At 46.1% G+C, this 26,165-nt stretch overlaps 3 long non-coding RNA genes across 3 annotated transcripts; 2 read left to right on the forward strand and 1 right to left on the reverse strand.

The window, feature by feature from the left end:
* Nucleotides 1-6,298: 6,298 nt before the first annotated feature.
* LOC140685922 (uncharacterized) lies at nt 6,299-16,838 on the reverse strand. Its single transcript, XR_012059386.1, has 3 exons — nt 15,739-16,838; nt 6,937-7,088; nt 6,299-6,580 (listed from the first exon to the last, which is right to left on the reverse strand). It is a non-coding gene; the product is annotated as an uncharacterized lncRNA (long non-coding RNA).
* A 116-nt stretch (nt 16,839-16,954) lies between these two features.
* On the forward strand, nt 16,955-19,153 carry LOC140685921 (uncharacterized). Its single transcript, XR_012059385.1, has 3 exons — nt 16,955-17,807; nt 17,904-18,083; nt 18,953-19,153. It is a non-coding gene; the product is annotated as an uncharacterized lncRNA (long non-coding RNA).
* A 5,784-nt stretch (nt 19,154-24,937) lies between these two features.
* Nucleotides 24,938-25,827, forward strand: LOC140685780 (uncharacterized). The gene is made up of 2 exons (XR_012059209.1): nt 24,938-25,143; nt 25,590-25,827. It is a non-coding gene; the product is annotated as an uncharacterized lncRNA (long non-coding RNA).
* Nucleotides 25,828-26,165: the final 338 nt, after the last annotated feature.

The raw sequence follows: 26,165 nt of genomic DNA on the forward strand, positions 1-26,165 counted from the left end.
AAAGAATCACCCTGGTGGGGAGGGTATAGCTCAAGTGGTAGAGTGCATGCTTAGCATGCATGAGGTCCTGGGTTCAATCCCCAGTACCTCCTCTAAAAATAAACAAACCTAATTACCTCCCCCACCCACAAAAATAAAATAAGCAATACAATAATAAATAAATAAAATACATAAGAAAAAGAATCAACCTAATTCCAGTATAACCTCATTTGGACTCGATTACATCTGCAGAGGCCACGTTTCTAAACAAGGCCACTTTCACAGCTACTGGAGGTTGGAACTTTGGCGTATCTTTTTAGGGAATACAGTTCCTCAGTTCAGTGAGTAACTGATCTACCGAGACTCAATCATTGCCAACTTCTCTATGTGACAGTTTTAGAGAGACAGCGATCATAGTAAATGTGATCAACTTACTTTCTTTTGCTCAGTAACCCAAGTTAACACGCAGAGCCAGGTCAGGCCCTGGAGGATACCAGCTTTGGAGCAAGATTCCAACCCCCATGGCGACAACTTCCTTCCCCTGGTGATGCATTTCAGGGCAATGTTGTGCCTACACAAAGGAAAAGGTTAAAAAAAAAAGTGATGCTGGAAGAGTTCCAAGACTAAAGAAGGGAAAGAGAAGGAAGTCACTGCCCAAGAGACGGTCCAGTTCTTACAGTGCAGATCCCTGCTCAGGCTCTCCGTCCTGAATTGCTGTGAACCGACTCCGGCCGCCAGCCCTGCTGAGGGAGCCGGCAGTATCGGACATGGACAGTGTGGCCTCGTCCCTTCTACTGTGGTATCAGCCGACCAATCCTCTACCAAGTCCAATCACCGAAAGCTCTAGCCTCACAACCGCTACCCTCACACCTGTAAACCTGTCTCCGGAGGATGGCTAATATTTAAGAGGGTGTCCTTTTCCTTTATCGAGGGGTCATATAAGAAATGGCTGAATAAAGCATGTTTCTCTACCTTCTATAAAAATTCTGCTGAAGAGAGCACCCCTTCCGTGGTTCCGTGCCCCTTTGCAAGGCTCTCTGTAATGACTGCCCCTTAAAAGTTGCTGCTAGAACAAGGTTTGTCTTTCCTGTCACCCTGTTTCCCTTGTTAGCAGGGAATGATAGCAGGAACAGCTGGGGGGAGGTTTATTGTGGTTTGATTTTCGCTTTTGTTGTCAGAAAACCACCAGGGTCTGAGTCCTTACTTTCCACCAGATGTTACGCTAGTTGCTTTTGTATTTAGGCTTGCCTGTCGGAACAAAAGCACCATCTGATAGGCGGGCTGCGGGGGAGGCAGACCTATGTATTGTCCCTTCCCTGCCCAGGGAACCAGAACTTGGCTCTAACAGCCACGTAGGGACTGCCAGGTCCAGACACCTCAGTATCATGGAGCCCCGGGTGGCTCTTCAGTATTCTGAATACAGTGGCAGAGTTGCTTGAAAGTGGCCAAACCCACATTGTAGAATGAGAAGTACATGCTGTTTTGGCACATATAGAATTACAGGAATTATAAGGGATTTTTAAAAAGATGTATGAATAATAAATCCATGAGTAGGCTGGAAGGATTCTGGCTAGACGCCCTTATGGCATCAGTTGCCAAGTGACCAGTCCTCTGCTGTTTCTCCTCATCTGTAGGGACTCCATGTGGTCCAGCCATCCCCTGCCATTTATGCTTCCGATTGTTCTTGAAGGCAATGCCGTCTCCACAAACACTGGGGTGTCTCCATTTCAGGATAACCTTTAGGGTTAACCGTAGGGTTATACACCGTGTGTAGAGGTGCCCAGGGGCCACTGAAAGACAGCTCAGTGCCTGAGGCAGGACAGAAATCTGGCATCCACACCCACCCTCCCCTTTGTAAATCATAGAGGAAGTGTGTGTGTGTGTGTGTGTGAGTGCACACTCAGGCACGATTCTGTTCCCTGTGAGGAAGCAGCTTCAGAATTTACTGTATACACATCCATTTCCTCCACCTCAGACCTCACAGTCCGTGGTGTGTAAACTGGATTCTACTCTGTCTAGAAAAATGAATGAATGTGCACCCAAAGCCCTCTGGGTTGGAAAGCAAGCATGATGGAAAGAGGGCTTTGGGAAGTATCAGTGAAAAAAACTTAAAGAAGGAATCAGGGAGGAAAGAAAAAGGTCTGAAGAATTGAATCGGTGAAGGTGAGATAGAGCATCTTTGTTCATTCATTCATTCATTCACTCAACCATAATTCCGTGGAGCATGGAGTAGGCACCATGCTCTCTGTGTTAACCATTGGAGCAAAATATGGAACATAAATGACATTCAGCAGGGGCAACAGAACTTAATTTTTAAAATCTGATTAACTAATCACAAAAATGTAAAACAGCAGCTCTGACACTAGTGTCATAAAAAAGAAAACGATGCTAACAGGAGCCACTAAGGGGAGACGTGACTGACGGAGTGAGTGAAAGGCGAGAGGGAGAGCGGTTCACTCCACGAGAGCATCTGCTGGAAGCATCTAAGAGTGAGTCAGTCCGTAGGCAGATGGAGCACGTTACAGTCTCAGAGAACGCCAGGGACGGAAGGGACCTGGGGCCTGCCCTTTGCTTTACAGATGGGGAGACTGAGGCCCAAGAGGCCACAACATAGGAAGTGTCACCCAACCCTGCTCGTCTCCCTTCCTGCTGGATTTTTCCTCCACGGGGTTACAATTCCCTTAACTCTCTAATATGTATGGATGTGTGTGCATGTATATACGTGTATGTACGTGTCTGTGTATATGAATATACAACTTATTTGGTTATTATTCACCTTTGTTTACCTGCCCTGACTAGAATGTGACCTCTACGAGGACAAAAATTTCTGTCTGTGTCATGTGTTGCCTGTAATCCCCTTGGCTGTAGGACTGTGTGGCTCCTGCTTGGCACGGTGTGAAAATACTGAACCCAGCTTGAAGTAGGTGTTTGATCCCCGCCCCTTGTCACACCTCTGTGAGATGGGAAGGGAACGCCTGTGTTCTCTCCTTGTTTATCTGGTTAACCCAGTCCAGGGAGGGTTGAGACTTACTACGATGCATCACCTGGGCGAAGCTGCTCCCACCCCCAGGTTAACCGGTCGTGTTGTGTTTTGAGGCCAGGAAGGAGGAGTCTCACCATTGTTGAGTCTGTAAATATGAAACAGGGCCTCTGAGTGAAGAGTGTTCTTACACAAACAAGGAAACTTCAAGGAAACAAAGAGGTCGAAACCCAGAGCCAGCTCTCCCAGTCCAGCCTGATTCTGGAAATGGAGATGCAGGCTGGCCGTGGCTGGTCTTGCAGGATAATCGGTCAGTGTGTGGGCTTCCATTTTGCAGTGCGTTTGGCTGCAAGGTCCAAAAACATGACACGGCAGTGGGATGAAAAGTCTTCACAAAGTATGAAGTCTAGACCCAGTGAAGTCTTCAAAGATGCAGGCTTCTTCTGTCTTTTTTCTCTGCCATCGCAAGAATGCTGGCTTTCCTCGCCCTCTTGTGTTGTCTCCTGGTGATGAGGTGGCCATGGCACCCCGAGGCTCGGGTCTGCACTCCCAGCAGGACAAAGAGGGAAGGGCAAATGACAGAAAGGGCCAAATCCGACAAATCTCTCCTCCTTTGGAAGGAAAGCAAAGCCCTTCCAGAAGGTCTGCCCAGGAAACTTCTAGGTACAGCTTACTGACCAGAATTTGTCACATAGCCACCTCCAAACCAATCAGGGATGAAGGGCGATGAGAAACCCACCTCTGGTGTAACAAATTATGATTCATGATTCGTGATGGAGTAGGTCCACCCCCAAAAATCCGTCAGTCTCCCCAGTTATCCAAACAAATCATGGCTCCATTAGGAGAGAAGAAGGGGGCAGGGAGTGGACTTTGTGAACACGCTGAGAGGGCCTGCCACAGAGCTCCAGGGTCAGCCACCCCGAGCCCTGTGTGTTCCGGGCTCTGCCCCTCAACCGGGTCCTTGCCAAACTCCTCAGAGCCTTTGGACACACTTTTATTGCTTGTTGTGTAGAGAACACCCAACTGGGATCCCAGTTTGGGTTTTCTCATCTTCCCCCAGAACCGCTCCCGATATTGGCTCAGGCATCTGTTGGAGGGTCTCATTCTGAATGTCTGCACTGGGCACGACACCATCTATTGTCATAGTCAAGTTCCAAATTAGAGAAATAATTCCACAGGCTGAGCAAGGAGAAGAGGGGTCATGCCCCCCTAATTCCGAACTCCCTGGAGAGTTTCAGCTGAGCCTTTGAGGGGAGTCCCAGGGTCTGTGGTCAGCAGTGCACAGTTCTCTGATTAGCTGACGATGGCCAGTCCTTAGGCATCAGAAGGTCTGGGGGCTATGTGTTCATGATCATCAAGTAGTTAATTTCTTTCATTTAGTGGTGGTTTTTAGCATCTGAAAAACTCAGGAAATATGCATGAGATAATAATATCTGGGTACCTCAAAGAGGAGCTATAGCAGAGGATATGGGGGAGGGTTCTGTCTAGGGGAGGCCCCTTAGGGTCCTGCTCGGTTCCACCTGGGCAGGTGAGGCCAACGACTTAGGGGTGGAGGGGTGGGGGATGGGCAGGGATCTAGCAAAAGCTACATGTGACCAAGATCAAAACTATGTTCTCCAAACCAGAGTCTCTAGCAATAACATTATTATTATTATTTTTTGTCCTGAACTGGTACATGCTTTAGTTTCCAAATTGGGTTTGAACTCAGACGAGAAGAGAGGTGCGATTTATTCAGCCCTTCAGCTCCAAGCAGCCTTTGCTCTGCTGGGTCTCTCTGGATCTGGGTCTCCCATTCTGATGGAGTGATGGTTGAAAGGCCGCCTTTCCTATCTTAAAAGGAGTGCTGTCCAGACGCGTCTCTTGTCCCTTTTCATGTCTGTTCATCAGGGCCTCGAAGCTCACAACCATTCTCCTAAGGAAACTCCTCTCTTCCTCCAGCTCAATCAAGATGCCATTCTTCATTTTGCCTTCACCCTCCCACAGCAATCCTTCTGAAGGAAAGGGCCACCCCCCTCCTCCTTTATGAGCCAATACCATTCTTCCTCGAGTCCTTGATTAAATCTGAGTTCTAGAGGCTGAAAGTTCCAAAGATTCATTTCCATAGAGATTTTCTATATCGTAGCCCAATGAGGGGTTTTATTCCCTTAAGTGATAAAGTTCCCTGTAATATTTAGAGTGCTCTTGGATGAAAGCAATGCAAAGTCCAACTTAATGTGAATTAAATAAATGTACTGCTTCACATGTCTGGAAGTCCAGAGGAAAGCCCCGCTTCAGAATGGCTATACCCAGGGATTCCGGCTCTGTCCTGCCTGTCCTGGGCCTGCCCTTCGCCGTGGGCTGGTTTCCTTCTCAGCCTGCTTTCAGCAGTTTGGCCCTCATGTCAACATTGTCTAGAAAAGGAATAGATGGTCACTTCTGGATATTTTCCAGAACAAGGAAGACCTTTTCTAGAAATTCCACTGGAAACTTTTCCTGAAATAAAATTGCCCTGTATTGAGTCTATTCCTAAAGCAGTCGTGGCACGGGCCACTCCTGGGGCTGGGGGGGTGCGGGGGCTTTCCTTCTGCTGATGGGGAGTGGGGAGGGGTGGATTACTGAGCTAGAGGGAGATTCTGCTTGGAAGGCAGGAGGGCGGGACTGGATAAGGGCAGACAAGCAAAAATTCCCACCTCAGTCCCATTCCTCTAAAACAGTTCACTGATGAAAGTCTACACCTCTGTGGCTGAACCCACCGTCTGGATCTCTGAAACTCATGCCCGTGGCCAGGGGTCATGTCCAGGGTCACTTGACACCAAGTAGGTCCAGCTGCTTCTGAGAGGCGATGTACAAATTCTCTGCATGCAGGAGATCCCAAAAGACCCTCCTTAGCTTTGGGAGCCGTTCAACATAAGATAAAGAAGAATCTGTTAGAAGCTGCTGATCTGGAGCCACGCACTTCCTCGGAGTGTAGTGTTTTAAAGGTAAACTCTTCATGTTAATGATCAGCTTGTCATTAATCTGGATATTCATGGTTAACAGTCTTGGCTGAGAAATGCAATCCATTCTCCAGCGAATGAAACACAGAAGCTCTGCTTGAAAAAAGGTTTACTTATCCAAGAAGGTATAACTACTTAATACTTGCATGTTACATATATGATAAAGGTCTATTATATGTTAAATAGATATGTATTATATACACACGCACTCTCCCCTCATGACTTGGGCCAAGACACAGTATGCCTACTTCTATATGGAGAAGTAAGGCGAGAGAACATTGACTCCTTGGAGGAGGCAGGCAGAAAAAAATCCTTCTCTTTTGTGTTAGGCTGGGTTCTCTAAGAAGCAGACACTAAGGCAAAGTTAAACCTGCAAGGATTTTATCAGAAGACATCCATGTGCAGAAATGAGCAGAGCCAGGGCAGGCCAGGAGAACAGTCAGGTTTGACCCAGAATGAAGGACAGAAGAGGCGTTTGAGTGGGGATGTCCGAGAATGCTGAGTTCTCCCAGGAAGGCTCAGCAAAGCTGACAGGTGAATCCTTGAGCCGAAGTCAACTGATGGATGTGTCCCATGTCTCCCAGGAAAGTCTGCAGAAGCAACCCTGCTGGACTCTGTCTTTGGAGCCAGAGCCTTATGTGCGAGCCTGAGGCGAAAGGAAAGTCAATGATTTTTTGCTCTAGGTTTTATATAAAATTTTGATATATTTGTCCACCATCGTTTTTGCATAAATTTTTATTTAAAATATCTGCATCAAACATTATTTATATTTATCACTGAGTTGTTTGGTGCCTCTTAAATTTTTGCACCAAAAGCAAGTGCCTCACTTGCCTCCTGCTGGTCTAGGTCCTGACTGATGCAGGGCAGCCAGGCTGAGGTGGCCTCAGTGCACCAGTGATGGGTTTCTGGGTGCACTGGCTGGAGGCCTGTAAGATCCATTCCTGTGATGACCATGCCCTCTCTTTGGGAGGAGGAAGTGACAGGACGGGAGGAAGCACCCACCTGGGAGGATATTGTTGGCAGTCGCCAGCACATCTGTCAGGTGCAGGAAGGATTAGTGGCCCTTGTTTTGAATGAGCTGAGGCAGAAATGCATGTAGATCTGGAGAAGAGAGGCTGGCCGGACTTACTGTGAGACACCATTCAAAGGACTCCCTGAAAAGAATAAAAGGAATGCGATGCATGTAATATTTAAATAGATTTAACTTTGGGATTTTTAGGGAAAGACCTATCATTAAAACAAGGTGCGTAATGAATAGAACCCATAGTCAAAGATTAATCCCTCTTGGCGGGAAGTTGTGTTTGTTTGGGAGTAGACCAGCTGGCCCTTCCCCATAGGCAGCAGATGACCCCGAAGATGATTTTTCACTCTGAAACTCTAAAATTAACTAAATAATTCTAGGTCAAGGTTGGGTTTAGTAAGTGTTTTGAGACTGCAGCAAATTCCACGTGTGTGGGACTTCAGATCAGAGCGGAATGACTTTGTAACAGAGCAGGGACCCTATGAGGTCTTCCAGGGACAGACCCCTCCCCCACATCCTCTGCTGTAGCTCCTCTCTGAAGTACCGGATAATAGAATCTCATGAATATTTCCTGAGTTTTTCAGATGCTAAAAATCACCACCAAAGGGAAGAAATTAACTGCTTGATGATCGAGGGCACGTGGCCTCCAAACCTGGCACCTAGGGGTTGATAGTGTTAACCACCCTGTTCCCTTCACATCAGCCAGTCAGAATTGTGCACGAGCTGATCATGGACCTTGGGATCCCCCTCCCTTACCTGGCCTTTAAATACTCTTTGCTGAAATCCTCTGAGGAGTTCGGGGTTTTCTTGGGCACGAGCCACCCCGTCCTCCTTGCGCTGCCCTGCAATCAACCTTTCTCTGCTCCAAACTCCGACGTTTTGGTTTGTTTGGCCTCACCGTGCATTGGGCACATGAACTTGCATTTGGTGACAACTTCTTGCTGGAAACCGAGGAAGGTTTCAAGAATCGTGTAACCTCCTTCAGCTCGTTAAGTGTAGAAATTGCTTCTTGTTTCTGATTAATATCTGGTTACCAGCGTCCAGAACAACAGAGAATGGCACACATTAGACGACTGATAAACATTTGCTGAATGACTATGATTGAATGAACATCTGAAATGTTTATTTAAAATAAATGAAGAGTCTGGAATGAAACTCCAGGCAGAGGCAGCATTTTGAGCAAAGGCACGGACGTACAAGAACATCTACTCGTGTGGGAAATAGTGCATAGTTCAGGGCAGAAGCAAAGAGCAGGGAAGGGAAGGGTGGGCCAGCTGGATAGGAGCCCAGGTGGAGGAGTCCTGCAGAGAATCGGGTGGAAGGAGCTTGGCTGATCTGGGTCGGAGCCCATCTCACTGGCAGCTTTCCATTGTGGATGCCCTGTCTTGTCACAGGCTGCTAACTCGGGATCCAGGGTGGCCTTAGTAGTCAGGTCAGCCCTTCTCTTCCCAGGTCTGTAGAAGGAGACCCACACCTGCTGCCGCACCCCTTCCCTTTGCAGCATGACATTCGCTCTTTAGGCTCCTGGTGTGCTTACCCTGTGCGAGTCTGCATGGTTTGAGGGACTGGCTGGATCTGAGCGTTAGGATGAGAGCTACAGAGCAGAACTTGACCCAGGAGCGGACTCCACGTTTCTGGCTGATAAGCTGTGTTTCTGGGCGATCTATGCAGAGTCGGGCATGCCTCGGGAGGTGTCTTGACCCCCAAGAGAAGGAAGAAAAGACTCGAACATTTCCAACTAGTGTTAATACATGTTCCTTCATTTTTTTTTTGAACTTGGAAACATAGAAAAATAAAGCAATTATTTTCCTTCTGTTTGAGAAACTATATATTGAAAGGAAGCCCACAGCAAAAAACTCTCTGTTGTGTCTGCTGCTCTCTTCACCCTCCGTCGGACGTTGCAGGTGCCTGAAATAAAGTGCCCCAAGCCTCTTATCTCAGCGCAGACCCTTCTCCCCAGCTGTCTCTCTGCTTCCCATCAGGCTGATAGCTAACAACGTCTGATTGGCGGGTTGGATGATGCGCTTGGCCCTTTTATTTGGCTTCTGTACAGCACACTCCTTTTCAGTCTTGGCTCTGTGTGCCATCTGTGGGCCAACAATGTGCAACTGACCCCCCCTTTTTTTTAGCTTTTACCATTAATCTATCTATCTTTCTTTCTTTATTGAAGTATAGTTGATTTACAATGTTTCAGCACTATAGGTTATTACAATACATTGAACATAGCTCCCTGTGCTATACAGTAGGTCCTTATTGTTTATCTGTTTTATATAGAGTAGTTTGTATCTGCCAATCCCCAATCCCTAATTTATCCCTCCCCTGCTCTTTCCCTTTTGGTAACCATAAGTTTGTTTTCTATGTCCGTGAGTCTATTTCTGGTTTGTAAATAAGTTCATTTGTATCATTTTTTAGATGCCCCATGTAAGTGATGTCATACGGTATTTGTCTTTCTCTGTCTGACTTACTTCACTTAGTATGATCATCTCAAGGTACATCAGTGTTCCTGCAAATGGCATCATTTCATTCTTTTTTTTAATGGCTTTAATTTATATTTCTCTGATAACATACAATGCTGAGCAACTTTTCATATTTTTTATGACTGAGTAATATTCCATTGTGTAGATATATGTGCATGTATATCCTTTATACACACGTCACATCTCCTTTATCCATTCATCTGTCGATGGGCATTTGCAACCTCCCATGTATTTAGACATCTGGGACATGAGAAGCTAGTCTGGTCCCCAAGGTCCCTAGATTTTTCTTATCTGGAAAGAAAAATTTTTTAAAAATCACACAAATCTTAATTTCCAGATTAATAAGAAATTTAAACCTTTGTGCATGATACCAAAGTGTGTTGGGTGGGATAAGCAACCTTCCAGATGACCTCCTTGGCTCTTAAAGTAGTTGTTTATCTCATCTGAATCCAGCTAAGATGATCGGTGGATACTACCTGTCAGATGATGGGCAATAGGACATGTGTTGACTCTAGTCCCCTCAAGGGCCATCAGGTAGAGGTGTCACTGCCTCCAGTTCATGACTGTGAAATCCCAGGTTCAGGGAAGACCTGTAACTTGCCTCTGGTCACTCAGCTGATGGACAGTGGTTCTAGAATTCTAGTTCATGTGGGTTGGATTTCTGTGTCTGACTCTTTGCTGTCCTTTCTGTTTCCTCCCACTGACTGACAATGAGGGTCTGATTTCCAGGGATAGCATTGTTACGTATCAATTTAGGCATAATTGTCTTTTGATTCGATGAGTCACTAGGCATGGGAGCAGTGACTCCCTGCCAGAAGAGCTCCCCCAAATAGTGCTGGGCGTGGCTTCCACTAGGGTTCAACTTTATTGATGAGACTGTTTCAATCAAGTTTTATGATCAGTTGTAATTAGCACTCCTGTGGCTGCTAATTCATCTTTTAATTCATTTTTCTTTTTTCAGTCTGCAGCTGAATTGGTGGCTAAAAAGACTCAAAAATTTTCTTGACTTTGAAAGAATCCATTTCCAACTGCATTGCTGTTATCCAAACCCCACCAAAAAGACAGAGCAGGGAACCATCCATGGAGATCATGTGGGAAGATATTTATGTAAAACAAGCTGATTGTATATGGATTCTTGTGGCAAGGGGGTGACAGATTCACCATGAATTAAAACCATACCACTCTGGGATCTTTCAGAACGGACTTACATTTTTCCATTTAAGAATGCCACTTTTATGATTATTCCAGGTACAGGAATTGATGTCTTTCCTTGGGCTTCGGGTATCCAGTGGGGAGTGCCATTTATGCGAGCTGATCCCTGTGTTAAAGCTCGTGCTATTAAAAACGCTGTGCTCTTAAATATTTATAATGAGAAAAGTAATATTCAGCATCTTACATGCATTATTAACAGTTTCTAAATACATCTTCTAAGTCAATTACAGTGTGTGTTGTACCCTTGCCATCGAAATTTACCTTCCCATTTCAGTTATTACATTTGCGGCCTAGGAATGATGGGTCCCCGAGGAGTTTTGTGACCCAGATTCAGTTTCCATATGTTCAGTGCTTCCTGGGGTTTCATATGCATTCACGACTACTCATATGTGTATTCATACTCGTATAAAATTAAAATGTCTCATTATTGAGATTTCAAGAACATATTAAAAGATAGAGTACTTGACTGAACTTTGGATGACCTGAGTTCTAGTCCTGGCCTCGCTGCTGACTTGCTGGGTGCTTTGGGCAGTCCTTTCTAGCTTCATTTCCCTCATGGGTGAAATGAGGATTTGGGAGTAGACAGCATATTTCCTGCAGAGCACAGGCAGGCTCAAGCCACACACCTGACAGGCTGGAGGAAAGACAGTTACAGTCACCTGACAGAGTCTGGCCCATGAGACATGCAGCAGGGACTGGATTGTGCCACAGGCAGGTGTAATTTTCCTGCTTAGGGTGAGGATGGTGGTCAGTTTGTACCTTGTGGCTAAAACTTACTCAGAAGGAAAGGGATCAATTCACTGTCAGTCATCCTGGAGCAAGAAATGCTGTGATTCTTAGAAGGAAGGAGGGGAAGACTTTCGTATTAGTGTTGACTGAATGTCTGTCTCCCCACACACATTCATATGTTGGAATCCTAGTCCCCATTGTGATGATATTAGGAAGTGGGACTTGGGAAAGTGACTAGGTCATCAAGGTGGAGCCCTCATGAATGGGAGTAGTGCCCTTTTAAAAGGGACCACAGAAGGCCCCCTCCTCTCTTCCACCAAGTGAGGACATGGCCGTCTGTGAACAAGGAAGCGGATCCTCACCAGACACCAAGTCAGCCTGTGCATTGACCTTAGATTTCCAAACCTTCAGAACTGTGAGAGATAAATGTTGTTTATAAGCCAGCAGTCTGTGGTGGTACAGCAGCCCTAACAGACTGCGACGTTTATCTAGTGGAGATCTTAACCCACAAATGTGGAAATGCCTAGAAAGTATATAGGGCAAAGTTAGAGTTGGCTCTGACAAGAAGTGGGGCAGGAGTTGGGATTCTGAGGCTGGGTCTGTGTCAAGGGGTTTTAGAGTTTCCACTCCTAGCGAGTGCGCATGATTCTCTCTGTTTACTTAGATCCTGGGGTCTTAGTATGTCTTCCTGACGTAACTTGGCTGTGAGTTCTGCTATGGGAAATCAAGGAGATCCGTGTCCCTCCCTGTGATACGGGCTGGGGTGTCAGGGAGGCCGGTGATGCTAGGACCCTAGTCAGTGGCTGCAGAGGAAGAAGCATGGAGACTGGCCCCGGGAGGAGGACTGGAGGAACTTGTGTCAGGACCTATGAGTCGCAATCCTCTGGGAAGCCCAGAGATCTAACAGGTGAGGGCAGGATGTGTGTTTGAGGAAGGATAGAGAGGTATGATCATCTTACTACCTGCCATGCTGAAGATTTTATCTTCCACCTAGCAAATGGGAGATAGCTAAAGGCTTTTGAGCCAGGTGGCAATAGATCATATTTATATTTCGTAAAGGAAACCATGGAGGCAGTGTGGGGAGGTCCTGGGGAAGAAAGATGCACAGCGGTCCGATGTCACTCTTTGCATCCTACGTCAGGCTTCGTAAATGCTGGAAACTCAATATGGGGCTTCAGATGTTTGGAGTGGTTGGTCTGGTTATCTCATGTTCTCATTTTGGAATCCAGGTTGTCCCTACTCCCTCTAAACTCCTCAACAGAGCAGAGGACAACTAACCATGGCTCTAGGTTTGCATTTATCAAATTGGTAACCATCCCTCTTTGAAGACTTCTAAAAGAAAAAGAGGGAAAATGCAAATGTGTGTGTATGTGTGTGTGCACACGCGTGGGTGTACACGTGCCTGCCTGTGTGTGTGCACATCCAAGTGTGTGTGTGCTGATTGGACTTGACGACATGGCACCACAAGTGCGGGAGGAAGAAGTCACCAGCCCGAGAAATCATGTGCCCTTGTTCACGCCCTGTGACAATTAGCCCTTTAACTCTGAGTAGATCGCAGCCAACCCGGGACTGTCTTTCCTTCTCTGTCAAATGGAGGTAGGGAGGGAACTAGACTTCTAAGACCCTTGTCAGATATAACATTTTTATTTTATAAATAATTCCTTCCATCCTCTCTTAGAGCTGGTACCCAGTTTACAGACATTGTGAATTGTTTCAATTCCATGGCATGCTATCTATTTGATGTAGGGGAAAAAAATAACAGAAAAAAGAGGGAAGAATATATTAGATTTGACCTTGGCAGTTTCATTTTAAAAAATGTCTTCAAAATGGCATGAACAAGCGAAAAATAATCTAAGCAAACAACAGATAGACCTTTTACCATGGAAACCATGAGACAATAGATGTGTGCTGTCGATGTAAGAGAAACTGACAGTATGAACATATAACACTCAGTGGGAAAATTTCCGCCTTGCGGAAGAGCCGGATAAAATAAGATCTTTTGGTATCTACACATCTATAAGAAATGAAGTTCTGAATTCAGAAATATGATGATATTACATTTGCTTATATTAAAACAAGACAAAGTTTGATAAATGCTAGGGCAAATTTTTTCAATGGCAGCACTATTGAGATTTTGGACCAGATAATTTTTCATCATGGGAGGCTGTTCTGGGCACTGGAACTTGTTTAGCAATATCACTGGCCACAAACTTGATGCCAGGAGCATCCCCTCCCCTCATCCCCAAGTTGTAGAAATTAAAAATATCTCCAGACATTATTGAATAGGAACAAAATTGGTGAACAGAATTACCACCATTTGAGAATTACTGTCCTAAGGGTCAAGATTTTTCAAGAGTAAGTAAGCATAGGCTTTTGAGCCAGACAGACCTGGATTTGATTCTTCGTTCTGCTATTTACTAGCTGGTTAATCTCAGAAAAGTGACCTGTCCTTCCTAAGCTTTGGTTTCTCCATCTGTAAAATGGAGATAGTACTGACCATCTCCCAGGATAGCATGAGGATCAGATTAGACAGGATAACAAATGTGAAGGGTCTGGAACACAGGTGCCCAGCGTGGCAAAGCCATGCTGGTGACGACAGGGAGCAAGGAGGATGCAAGCCCTATTCTAGGTTAGGAAAAGACACAAATGATGAGTAGTTGCTTGCATTTATGTATGGATGCGGGAACCAGCATCAGGACCCCTAAATGTTCACAGCACCTTTAATCACAGTAGAGAAAGCAGAGCTAATGTTTACTGCGTGTCTATTAGGCATTGTAGTCCCTTTGTATTCATTATCTTCTTTAGTCTCCCAGTACCCATGTGTGATATAATTTATGAGCCCAGTTTTCAGATGGGATAACTGAGGTTCAGTGAGATAAAGGATCCCATCCAGAGTCCTAGAGTAATGTCAGGTTTGTCCAATTTCAGAGCCCCCTTTCCTCCAAAATAAGATTGGAGGCCAGGGATAACCAGCACTGAAATCATTATGTTTGAATAAGAGAGGAATTAATATGAATCTGAAAGGGGTTGACTTTGCTCGCAACATTTCTTTCCTGAACATAAATCATTAGAGCTGAGTGAGTCTGTTTCAAGAGCTGAGCTGCAGGAACCATTACAAGTGTTCAGGGGCGTACGCGCCTCCGTTTGCAAAATACAGGGTCTGCTTTGTAGCGTGGATTCACTGCACGAGGAAAGTTCATGCCGCGCATTAATTTATTCTAATATACAATTAAAAATTCAGTCGACTAGATTTTCCTTTGTCAGCGCACTTCTGCAGAAGCTGTGCCTAAGAGAAGCCTTTCTTCCAGTCCCCCCTGGCCCCAATCTTTCATGCCAGTTGAGGGGAAAACCCTCTGATTCATGGGTCAGAGAATTGGGTTGTGTTGCTTTTGAAATATCGGTGCATGGTAGGAACGGTTTCCAATTACAGGGGGCTGAGTGCACAATCCCAGCCCTGTTCTATTTAAATAACTGCTGAATCGCCAAGGCTGCTTTCCTGTTTCTAGCTCCCTGAACAAGTAAATAATGGAAAAAGAGGGGGAAAAAAATCAGCATTTGTAATAAATAACCATACAACCTTGGTGTTGGAACCTCTTTTCTTGATCGTATTTCCTCCCCCATCGCAACCCCTTTTTTCCTAATAGAATTCTGAAATAAAAGTTGCCTTTCTAGATAAAACTTAAGCTGCAAACTTAACTTTTCTTTGCACATTTAGGAATGCTTCCAGCAGCTTGTCAGTGGGAAATCATATCAACTTTGGGGTCACACAGACTTAGTGTTCAATCCCAGTGCTGTTCACAGCCAACGTTACCAATGGAATTATCTCTTACCTTGTGGAGTTTGAATTACATGGGATTTGAAATCAAACTAACCTGATCAGGGAACTTAATTTTTGTGAACGTCTGTAAAATGGTCAGGTCATCATATGACTTGCAGGATGAGAACCAGAGTAACATACGTGAAATTGCTTGCATAGTTCCTAATACACAGCAGGCATTTGGCAAAGAGATGCTATTATTTCATTGTTTTCATCCATTTCCTTATTAGACATAAACATATAATGGACTATTGTTCAATTTATGTTGTAAAATATACAGAGCTGGTAGAATGCAAGTTGCATTGACGGCAAATACACAGATGGGTTTAAAAAGCAGAAGTCTGTGTGTATCAGAGGTTGGCATTCTTTTAGGGATGAGCTGTGGGCTTTGTGAGCTGTGTTATGACACGTGGGTAATGGGGCTTAGAGGTACTCGTCATTCAATGCTTAATTACTGCGGGGAGAGATGGGAGGGGGCAGGGGTGATAGACATGGGAACACAGGCTTGCTGCCTGCCTGTCCCTGAGTCACCGAGATAACGGGAGTACCTTTTGATGACACCATCTCTGACTGACAGGCCCAGGGAGGCAGAGGCGGGTGTGCTGGCAGGCAATGGTATTAACCAAAGGATGGCGGACGTCCCCTAGGCAACCTGATTTAAAGGAGTCATTTGGTCCAGGCCCAGCTGTTGTTTGAATCCCTGCTCCATCTTGCCAGCAAGGCATCTCCCAGTCTCTGCCCGGGCCCCTGAGCCGTGCTGAGCTCACTGCTTCTGAAAGGGCTCAGTTGTAAACGTCAGGGAAGAGATTTCTCCACTGGGTGGAGCCTGGCCTTGTCTGCCTGGGTCCTTGTTCTGACCTTTGGGTGTGTGCTAAGTGAGTCTGTTTTCTTCTTCATGTGAGGCCTTCTAGATCTCGATGCCACCTGTCATTTCCTCTGCGTCTCACTGGATGGCTCGTCAGGGACTGTGCTGGCAGTGGATCTGATACTTAGAGTTACAGGGAGGAGGTGGAGAAGCTGTAGCACTGGGTGGAACTGGAAATTGCTGACGTGGGGGGTCTTCGTCCTTCTCCGAGTCACCCTTGCATGCAGAGATGTGTCCTTATTCCCATCCCTGGAACTGTCTCTCTGTGTCACTTCCTGTGAAACGGGGATGATAATATTTCCTAAATTTGTGAGTCTCAAATGAAAAACTGTGTGAAAATACTGTGTAAATTGTGAACCATCAGGCACGTGACAGTGGATCTCATGACCATGACTGATAACATTTCATCCTTCTCTCACTCTTTTTTTTTTAAAATTAGTCCCAGAGAAATTTCCAAGAAGTGTTGCTAACCCATAGAGTCTCCTCACACTTTTGCTTTTACTGTGACATGTTTGGAAAAGGTGTCACGCTGGGTACTTGTCAACCACATAGACTGTAGATGGATGGCCTTGCCACTGCCCAGGCCAATGTGGCATGAAAACATTCAAGCTGGAATTTAGGTCAGTCTCCTTAATGATGAAAAGTCCCCGCAGATTTGCCACCAGAAACAAACAAGAGGGTGTGTGTCCTTCCTGTCACTGGCATTGGTTCGTTTTGCTAACAGTGTTGCTAATTCAGCCACGACAGCTTTGGTGTTGACCTGGAAATTGGCCGCAGCCCAGCCCCAGGCCGTCCTCACTTGGTTGCCAGGGACTCCTTGACTACGGGTATGGAATGTTCAGCATTGTCTCGGGCTCACAGCTGGGCATTATGCTGGGGGCCAGGGAGCAGGGCGCAAACTCCAGGAGTTCCCAGATCTATGAGAGATTCACAGACTCGCTCAATCACAGTAACCAGTGGAGGGCTGGGAGAGGGCTTCCTGGTGCTATGGGAAGGGAGGACCACCTCCACCCCCAGCCCAGGCAGAGGTCTCTTCGCTCCTCTGGACCCCACCGTGATCATTTATATACACCTCTGTCTCCCATTGTGGCGTCTACCTGTGGCATTTATGAGTTGACCACATACTCCTGACTCCCATGGGACCATGTGCTTTCCAAAGCTGGGTTTGCTGATTGATCTGCTATGAACAAGCATGGTTTCTGACACAGTCGTTGATAAATGTGCCGTGAATGACAACTGAGATTGAAGAAAGATTTCTTAAAGAAATTTCTGGACGCTCTTTCTGGAAGAAATAGAATTTCAATGAGCTAAAAAAGGATAACATTTCAGGTGTGAGCCCTTTGAGCAAAGGCTGGGCGGTGGGAGAGCTGGCCTCTTTGGGAAGGGCCTGGCTTAGAGGACGGGATCCAGGCTCACAGTGGAACACCTGTCCTGGGACACTGGGTACCATTTGGAACTCACTGATGGGCCTGAAGCTCTTGGAACAGGTGTGTTGTCTGGTGCCTCCTATGAAGCTGAGTTCACTGAGTCTCAGAGTAAACACGTGGCTGAAGTTCACAGAGCCAAGTGGCTGACCTGGGATTTGAAGACCCCTGTCTCTGAAGGCCATTGCATCACGTGGCCAGGTGCCTGAGCTGTATTTATTGGAGGTTCACTGTCAACCTGAACTTGATGCACTGCTGAGCCCTGCCTCCCCTGAGCACGCACGCTTCCCACCCCATACTCTCTTCTGAAGGAGTCTTTCTCTGGAAGGTGTTCTCTTCACTCTCTTCCTCATATACCATGTTTTCACCAGAGATGGGCTCAGTGGAGATCATTAGAAATCATTGCCTTTCACTCTTTGTTTAGACCCAGGGAAACGAGGCCCCCATGGGTAGTCCCCGGCCGAGCGCCCCTGAGAACAGGATGGGGCGAGCGAATCCAGGTCTCCTAACTCGTGTCGTTCCAATTGGCCTACGTGGAAAGAAGCCTGGAGAATGTGTCGTTCCACTTAGAAGCTGCTACCAGAGAGAGTTTAACATATGGCAGGTATTTTTAATTGTAGAAATTAAGGGCACTTTCCTTAGATGGGAAAACTCATTTTGGAAAAGTGATTTCCATGTTGACAAAATATTTAACTCCACCCATCTGTTACTACAGTTATTTACGAAACATCCATGCCTGGTTTTGCCTAGATTCTGTCCTTCGAGACTTGTGGGTGGCAGATCAATCCTGTTCCGATAGGTCCCAGGACACACATGCAGAATAAACAGCCAACTGAATGAATAATTTTTGAGCACCATTCTGTAGGGGGCCTAAGATCCAGGGCCACGAAGGCTGCGTAATTCAGCCAGGCTCTCCTCGCCCTTCCAGGACCACCCTGGGTGCACTGAGCATCTACTGCAGGCCCGAAACTGCAACGGGCATCTCATATTTGTCATCTAATTTCACTGGCTGAGCGACCCCAGGAGACAGAGATAGTTCCCCTATTTGCAGATGAGCACGATGGCATTAAAGGAAACTAAGAGATGTGCCTAAAGTGAAAAATCTAGCCTCTAGTACCTTTTAGCAGTTTGAAACAGGGTGAACAGAAGGTAGAAAGCATTAAGATGGAACAGAAAGTGTAAGAAAGAGGAGGCAGGGGGTAGATTCAACTTCAGTTGGAAATGGGACATCAGGCCACTTCTTAATGCGGCTGCTTCCCAGAGTCACTGCGAGGGTTGTTTTATCACACTGCATTTGCGGGGAAAGTCTCAAGATGGGAGGTGGTCGTCTGTATGGCAGAGGGGATGCAGGGAAGAGAGGCTAGGCAGACTGGTTCAGGGGCATCGCCCAAGAAACCTGGGCTTTCTTGGCACAAAGATATCTACCACCTGGCCAAATACTCACTGCTGTACTAAAAGATGTCTTTTTCCAAGTAAGAAGACGGCTGTGTCCTCAATCCAGGCAACCCATTCACCTAATATCAAGAGCGTCTGGAAAATGTGATTGGCAACAGAAGAGTGCTTGATGAGCTGGGAATTAAAGCAAAAGAAGGTGATCTATAGAGCCCAGGGCTTGGCTTGCAGGCAAAATCTGACCCACCATCTGTCTTTGTCAATAAAGTTTTATTGAACACAGCCATGCCTGCTTCTTTACAAGGGTCCCTGGCTGCTTTCACGTTACAGCAGCAGGGCCGCGCAGCTGCAACAGAGAGCAGATAGCGTGCAAATCCTATGATATTAACCATCTTGTCCTTGACAGAAAACCCCTTGTCAACCCCTGATCTAGTCCATACAGACTTGATGCACCTTATTTCGTATTCCCACGTCCTGTAATTCCATTTCTCCAGATCTCTCAGGTCTGTCTCTCGTCCTGTCATTCCCATTGTTTTATGTAAGAGCCTCGGAGGGCTGCCGATAACTAATCCCAAATCAAAGAACTTGGGTGAAAAAGGAGGGCATAGCTGGCCCATATAGCAGGTCCGGGGCTGAGCTGGCTTGTAAACACCTAGAATGGGAGGCTCAGAAGCCATCTTTGTTTTCATTCTCTGACTCTCTGTGTGTATTTTTTTTCCATCACTTTTATTCTCACCTACTGTAGAGGCTACTTCTCACTGGGAGGAGTGACTGTTGGCTGCTTTGGGTGTTGGTAAGTGAAGGGCTTTCTTTCCCTGGCTCAAGGTTGAAAGGTCTTGGCAAAGCCTTCTGATTGGTCCAACTTTTAGTCACGTATCCCTTCCTGGGACCGATCCCTGTGGCCAGTGACAGAAGGTAGTGGGGAACCATCATGGGTCCAGGGTCCAGCCTGGCTCCTGTGGACACGGTCTAAAGAAGAAGGAGGACCACAGCAGATCCAGGGCCTGGGCTCTGGGCAGCTATGCTGCACTGAACATCACTTACAACCGATTTCCTCCAGCCCTACCTTCTTCCTTCAAGCCCTCAGCACATCTCTTCGGACCAACTGCAGTCTTCTCATCTCACCCAGTTCGAGGCATCCTAGGCCCTGCTGCTGGAGGATGGCTAAATGCAATCTCCTCAGGTCCTTACACTTAATCTTAAAACACTGGGATCATCTCCATCCCCTCTCTTCCCCCCCGCAGCCTAGTGACCAATAGGAGAACCTCATAAGCAGCTCTCGATTCTCTCTTTCAGTCCTTCTCCTTTCACTCCCTTGTACACACCCTTCACCCCAGACAGAAAGATCAGGTCCATCTGTAGTTCCTTCTACACGTCTGTGAATCACACACTGCTCTCTGTGCCCAGAATACTCTGTCATCCTTATTCATCTGGTGAGCTTCTGGCTCCCAGCTCCCTTTCTGAATCCTTGGAACGCCCCAGTGGGTTTACCGTGAGCACCAAGAAAGCAGGCTCACGGCTCATTCACCCACGTGTTCAGATACAGTGCCGCCCCTGCTGCAGTTACTTAGGGACAAAGCAAGTGATTCTGGTTCTGCTCCCCCGCCCCTCCCTGCGTGGAAATGTCTTTTCAGTGATCAACACCCCTCCCTGTTTTCCTTTCTCAATTTCTCTGTCTGTGCTCACCAGGTATTTAAAATGGCATGTTCTTTCTTTGCCTGGATCAACCTCATTGAATAGGATCTACACTGGACCTGCTCTTTTCTGCATTTTCTCGTTCTTGGAGCCAAACGCACCTGGTCTTCATTCCCAAGAACCACCTAGATTCCCAGCTTGACTGGGGAAGTAATCTGTTATGGTTTTGAGAAAATTTTCAGAATCCCCATAGTATAATACATACACACACACACACAAGTAAGTGCATATGCGTGTATTTCTATAATGTGTTTACACACATTATGTAATATACAGATATCAGTAATCCTCAAAAATCCCTCAGATCCAAATTGGATTATTTCCAGGCGAATCTCTGGAGCAGATTTCAAGACCAAACAGACTTAGAGGCAGGGAATCTGCATTTAAGAGCTGTAGGTTCTACTTGTTTAAACCTCATCCATTTCAACATTTGAAGAGAATAAGATTTGGAATCACGGGTCCAGGATTTGAGCCTTGGCTCCCCCCTTGCTGAATAATCGCAGGGATATTTTACTCAATTGCCGTGCATCTTTATTTCTGCATTTAGATCGTAGTCACCTCTCACAGGTTAGTGACCAAAGTTAAAAGAGAATGTATAGGGAAGTGATTGAGAAACTGTGAAACGCTATGAAAAAATACCAGTTATTACAGAAATAGAGAGCAAAGAATTCAAACACGAAATGTTTAATGTGCTCTCCCTGGGGAAAATATTTTAACCACTCCCCGCCACAATCTGCTGTTTCCCCAACAAAGGATGATGTGGAGCCTCCCAGGTAACTTAATTACCTGGAGGAACGACAGCTTTAGCAGAGCTTCACAACTGCCATCTGAGGACCCTGGCGGGTTTCAAACAGAAATGGAACCGGAGCAAACAGATGTGGCCGCCTCTCCCCGGGTCCCCTCGCTGGGGAGGTGCAGCTGCTGTTCCGCCTTTATCTCAAGCAGTTGGACTTTGAAGTGTGACTGTGCTTTTGTGAAACGACCCCCCGCCTCTTCCCCGTGGAGGCTTGATTATCTGTACTTTTCCGGAGGACGGCCGTTTGCTCAGGTGACTCCATGCTGACGGGCAGGGACAGAGATTCTCCGCAGAGCATCATGGGTGCTGTGGGAACGGGAGGGGTGGAGGTGCAGATTTTAGAAGCCTGTGCCCACCTCAGATGGAGCGGGCTGACGGGCCCCGACAATAAACGCAGCTGTTGACACTGAAGAGACGGCCCGGGCCTTCTTTAACTGTCACACAGTTTTGGCAGCAATGCTGGGATATTTGTGGAACTGCTCAGAAGTCTTCCCTTTCCCCAGTTTGGAAGAAAACCAACGTAAGCAGTGTTTGGAAGGAGATAACATCAGAGGTGGCTAGTAAGGAAACCAAAATTTACAAGCTGTCTCTTGGTCTCCACATTTGCTTTTCTGCCTTGATCATATCAGTGTTTGTAAATAACTTGTGTTTTTCCCTTCCGCTTTGTGTGCACTTACAAATCTGCTACATGCAGGGTGATACTGGGAGCTATTTACAAGGTGTTCTGGGAAATGTGTTCACTCTGCTCCCCGACGAGTGAGAAGTTTTTCAAGGGACTGTTATTTCACATCCGGAGCTCCAGCAGGCACTAGGCAGTAGACCCAACACACACATGTGGTCTGTGCCCCGTTAATATTAAAAATGCATTAGTCAGTCTAAACTTTTCTTTTGTATTTCCTAAGGCTGATCAATCAGCAATGAATTGATCCTATTTGTAGAGAAAGAACAGATTTCAAATGACAAAACCAGAGCATTTCTCAGAATTCTGAGAAGGACTGGCACTTTGTTGTTGTTTTTTTCCCCCAATGACAACAAAACTTCAAGTCTTGGAAGTATGTCGGATTTGGAGAGGCACTTCTCTCTCTGAGTCTGTGCACCCCAGATGGAGTGGTTGTTCCAGGAAAACAATCATGGTTATGTTCAGGAGAGCTTACTTGGCAAGCAAATTAAGATCGAACTCATGCTATTGTGACATAATGTAGGAGTTTATCATTGCAATTTGTTATGAAACAGTTGGACTGCATCCCAAGGATGGATATTTTAACGCTGCGTGGAGAAAACGGAAGGCATGGCATTGCGAGGTCGGATGAGACCGCAGAGGAAGACTGGCTCTGAGGAGGCCTTGCTGTTGGGGATTTACTTCGTGAAACCACAGAAGGCCCAGGTCTGGCCCCTAATCTCACGGATCTGGAAACTCAACCTCACCAATGTCCCAGAGTTGACCATATTTGGAAAGTCCAATTTATACCGAGTAAACTCAGGTCTAGAAACTGAGAACAATGTTGTTTGTTGATCAGGAGAAATAGAATTGACAGGCCAGTCCTTCTTTTTGGCTTGATCAATACATACACACCCTGTAGGCAAACCCCACAGGAAGGCAAGGTGCCCAGTACACTTGGAATCAGGGAGAGGCAGATAGTTCCATCAACTGCGTGTGGCCTCCTGCATCCAACTTCACCGCGCATAGTGCCCGCTGTTGGGATGGTAGACTCATCCTTTAAGTGCCCAACGGGCCACATTTGGCCCGAGGGGCCGTGGGTTGCCTCCTGATGTCTCCCTCAGCTGCTCGCCCTGCCTGGCCCGGGCCTTCCAATCTTCTCAATACACCCCCTGCACCGTTCTTTAACTGTGATAACACTTCCAGGTGCATTAAAGTCGGGGCCAGACCAATCACGTGTCTTCCCTTCAAAATGGCATCCATCAAATATTCGCTCAGGACTTCCTTAGGGTTGAAGTGGAGCTCCACACAGAGGAGACACTGTGGAGCCTGCCAACCATACTCCTCGTTGAAAGAGATTTTCCCCGATAAATTTCATTTTCTTCTAATACACGCGTGCGCGCACACACACAGACACTTTATTCAAGGATATTTTAGAACATTTTCAATCAGGGCTACAGGCAGCTACCTGCTGCCTTGCTTCTGACTCCAGCTAAATTCAGAAATAATTCTTTGCCTGGCCAGAGAACCCTTTGCTCTGTTTATGATTGAGAGTAAATAGACTTGTGTGTATCTCTAAAGCCTGTCGATTCACTTTATTTTGTTTGAAAAAACATCACTTATGTATCTACCCATGCAGCAAATGTTAGCTGATCACCTTCTAGGTGGAGCCCTGCCCGAATTAATTATATAGAGAAGGATGACATGCAGTCAGTTCCCCAAGAGCCACGTCTCCGGAGGGAGACAGGTGGCTGAACAGACCATTGTAACTCAGGGTGGTGAGAGCAGCAGTGGGGTGGTGCCAGGCAACTTGGGAGAACAGAGAAAGGCAACTAACCTGAGAATGACGGTGGGTTTTGGAGAGACTTCCTGTGGGCGCTGCTTGAGAAGTAACCGGCCTTGGATGGGTGCGGGAGGGCTTGTTCGGCAGAATAGAAACCTGAACTTACCCGTGATGAGCTGAATCCATGGTTTAATTCCAAAGGCAGCATGAGCTCTCTCCCAGTTTTCCAGCCCTAGGGTTCATCCCAGTCTGGCCCAAGCACCTCCTACACGAGGGAGTGAGAGCCCCACTAGGTGGCAGGACTCCCGGATCCAATAATAACCATGATTAGACGTCCAGTACTTTATTGTCTGTTAAACAAATCCACACTGATGGTCTCACTTGATTTTCTCAGTTAGCCTCACACAACTGGAGTGATGTCACTCACAGGTCCTGTCTGGCATCGTCTAGAGACATTCTGGATTGTCATACTGGGTGTGGGGAGGTTGGTACTGATTTCTCTTTGGTGGAGAGATGCCCCTAAACATCCCGCGATGCTCAGGACACCCCAAATGTCACAGTGCTGAGGCTGAGAAGCCCTGTCCTGTGATTATCTCCATATTTAAAAAGGGAAACTGAGTTCATAGGTCCAGCTCTGTCCAAATTAGCTGTGTGATCTTTGGCAAACCATTTAATCACGAGCTCTAATTCTCCTACTGATAAAATGAATACTTACTTTAAGATTAAATAATCTATATGATCTTTTCCAAATCTAAGAATTGGTGATTCCATGGATTCAAATATAAATTTCGAGTGACAAATCAGCAAACAGATTTTTCCTGCTGCAGAAGTTACTGTGGATACACTGATTTTACAATGCAGTGTTTTATTTGAACAATAAATACTGGGTTCACTCATCTAGACACTTGGCGGGGGATGCCTTAAATGTACATGGCTCGGTGACTTTCCAGAAGGCCCTGCTCTCTGCCTCCAACCTCCTCTCTCCTCCCCAGCAGCAGAAGCTGCAAACTCAAGGTACCCTCAGGACTATCGAGAAATTTAACCAAAAGGACAGAATGGTTCCCATGGAGACAATGTGGTTTCTAGAACTTGTTGAGGTCATTAAAGATTATCTGTGTCCTTCAGCACCCCTCCTCCCCACCCCACACAGATTCTCCACAGTCTCCATCCCCTGGCCACCCGCGCATCCTGCCCTCACAGACAGGTGCTGTGGTGTTTTGGGAAAAGTGCGTGGAGAATCGCCCCTTTGAAGCGTAAGCCAGTTGCTAAAATACAGTGAGGATAATAACCTCAACTCATTGAACTCTTACCATGTACTTTTTATATGACAGCCCTTGAAGGTGAGTATTATTCTTTCTACTTGACAGATGAAGAAACTGAGGCTTAGAGAGATTAAGTAACATGCTTTGAGTTTTTGTTTTGTTTTGATTTGATTTTGTTTTGTTTTGTTTTGGAAAGGAATAATGAAAATGTGACAAAAGATGTGAGTGTTAAATGGGAAACGATTAAATTTATGATCCAGATGAGATGGAGGGGAGGGTATTTGTTGCATAGTCTTTACAAGACCTTCGATGCATACGTGTACCAGGGCTGGTGAAGCAGGGTAGCATGATGGGAAAACGTGGTCTTTATAAGCCTAAATTTCCTCACTTACAAAACTGAGCTCATAATTCTTGCCTTTGATGTTGAATATTATATGTTAAATGCAAACTATGATGCCTAGAATATAGTAGATGCTTAGTAAGTAATGGTAGCTATCATTCCTGCTATCTGACCTTTTGTGCAGATGCGATCTCTGATACCATCAAAGCTGGGAAGAGGCAGAAAAATTGGAAGAGTGTTGAATTAACCTACCTGAGTTTGCTCAACATCAGCAATTTTTATATGTTGTCCATACTAATTCCACCGAATCTCCCAGCATGTCTTGGCAGTTCTGCAAATTTACAGGGCTTGGTCCATGAACATTGTTTGGCAATTTCTTATTCAGTTGGATTCATAAATTGAGCCATTTCTTGACCACCTTATCTGCCAGTTTATTCAACTCTCTTTGTTCCCATTCCAAGTTCATTCTTGAAGGAAATGTTTCATATTTAGATTTGATAAAAATAAATCTAGTTCTTTCTCTACATTAGGTGATCTGCTAGGCACTGTCACTCATTATTTGGGTCCCCACGGTGATACTGCCCAGTGGGACTACAAAGTTGAGGACCCTTACTGATCCTCAACAATTTAATGCCCCCTCTGAGAATCTGACATCAGCCTCTCTCTCCTGTTGCTGCCACAGGAAAGGAAAGAGCCAGCGGAGAGGGAAGGGATAAGATGGAAACACTCCCCAGTCTGCTGAAAAGCATTGCCTTCTGGT

This window comes from Vicugna pacos, chromosome 15 (genome assembly GCF_048564905.1).
Source record: "Vicugna pacos chromosome 15, VicPac4, whole genome shotgun sequence".
Lineage (NCBI taxonomy): Eukaryota > Metazoa > Chordata > Mammalia > Artiodactyla > Camelidae > Vicugna > Vicugna pacos.